The following is a 1,701-nucleotide window of genomic DNA, read 5'->3' on the forward strand; positions in this document are numbered from 1 at the left end:
AGTGTCTAAGCAGCCTGGGTGTTGTTCATCCTCTCACATCACAAGTTTGACACTAAATATTACACTATGCAGTCTCTAATGGATTGAAACAAACACAATGCCCCTGGTAGTCAGGCACCATGCGATCATTGCCTAGGCTTTGTGTCACATGATGGGTGTACAGGAATAATGTATTGCATGTATTGAAAATGATGATGTCAGGTGGTATCACAGGCGGGTCAGATGTAGTTAATTTTTGGAATTCTTTGGGGGGCCATTTTTAATAAGGACCTTGAGGGCCAGAGTTGGCCCACAGGCCAGAGTTTGACACCGCTGATCTACCTGATCCAGATGGAATGTTAATTTGGGTGAAGTAACCCGGCCATCATATTTTACTTTTTTCCAGGGCTCTCCATGGAGAAACCCTCAAATGATCGTCTGACTTTATCTCCAGATTATAATATAAAGGCCATGACGGGAGACCACCCAATCCGTCTGACCATGAACCTCCTCCTACTGGTGCCAGCATTCCAGGAGGAGACATTTTCCTATCCTGTGTGTGGGGAGAGTTGTAGCTCTAAATAAAGTTTATATTTACATCAGAGGTGCCACACGGGGGAGAAGCTGCATTTCTGCCCAGAGTGTGGGAAGTGTTTTCCTGGTAATTCCAAACTGCACAGACATTACAGATCGCACACAGGATAAACTATATTCATGTCCTGAGTCTGGGAAAAGCTATCCACGGAAATCGGAACTTATTATACATCAGAGATCTCACACAGGAGAGAAACCATTTTCCTGTTCTGAGTGTGGGAAATGTTTTTCAGATAGGACATCAGGGACTGTACACAGTTAAGAAGCTGTATTCCTGTCCCGAGTGCAGGAAATGTTATTCAGCGGTTATCAGACATCAGAGACAATCAGAGAAAAACCATTTATCTGCTCTGAGTGCGGGAAATGTTTTTCACCCAAGTCCAACCTTCAGTCACATCAGAGGTCCCACACCAAGAGAAGCTGTGTTCTTGCCTTCATTGTGGGAAGTGTTTTTAACAAAAGTACAGTCTTACTTAGTAGTCTTACTATACATCAGATCTGCCACATGCAGGAATATCTGTACTCCTGCCCTAAGGATGGGAAAGCATGAAATCCCATCATTATGGGAAGGGAGGAGCCAGATGTTTGTGGATTGAGAGCAGGGGAGATCAGAGTACACAACAGGGCTGACAGTTTCATTGATATAGTTAGTAGGGTGCACAGGAAGCGTCACTTGTTCAGAGAGCACCACCCACTGGCTGAAGTTGGAACATATATTATCAGATGTTGTATTTTACGTTTACCTGATGGTTAACACAAGTTGATTTTTTAAGATCTTTCTTCAGATTTCTATGAGTAAATGTTATTGTCTTTCTTCTATTTTTTAATTTCAAGAATTTTATTGTTTTTTTTTCAATCAATTTTAAAGGGTATTGAGTTTTTTTATTTTCGGAGGGCTGCCATCCTATTTTTGGGGTGGAACCTGTTGGCCTGGAGAGAACCTTGTTTTTTTGGGTGGAGCCTGTTAGGTAGGAGAGAACCTTGTGTTTTGGCGTGGAGCCTGTTAGGTAGGAGAGAACCTTGTTTTTGGGGTGGAGCCTGTTAGGTAGGAGAGAACCTTGGTTTTGGGGTGGAGCCTGTTAGGAGAGATCCTTGTTTTTGGGGTGGAGCCTGTTAGGTAGGAGAGAA

At 43.2% G+C, this 1,701-nt stretch overlaps 1 protein-coding gene across 2 annotated transcripts in view; it reads right to left on the reverse strand.

Moving 5' to 3' along the window:
* The window catches only part of LOC140339029 (uncharacterized), a 150,369-nt gene that overhangs the window by 61,777 nt on the left and 86,891 nt on the right, over positions 1-1,701 (reverse strand). The gene's annotated exons all lie outside the window — the stretch shown is intronic.

Source organism: Pyxicephalus adspersus, chromosome 10, assembly GCF_032062135.1.
Source record: "Pyxicephalus adspersus chromosome 10, UCB_Pads_2.0, whole genome shotgun sequence".
NCBI classification, from domain to species: Eukaryota; Metazoa; Chordata; class Amphibia; order Anura; family Pyxicephalidae; genus Pyxicephalus; species Pyxicephalus adspersus.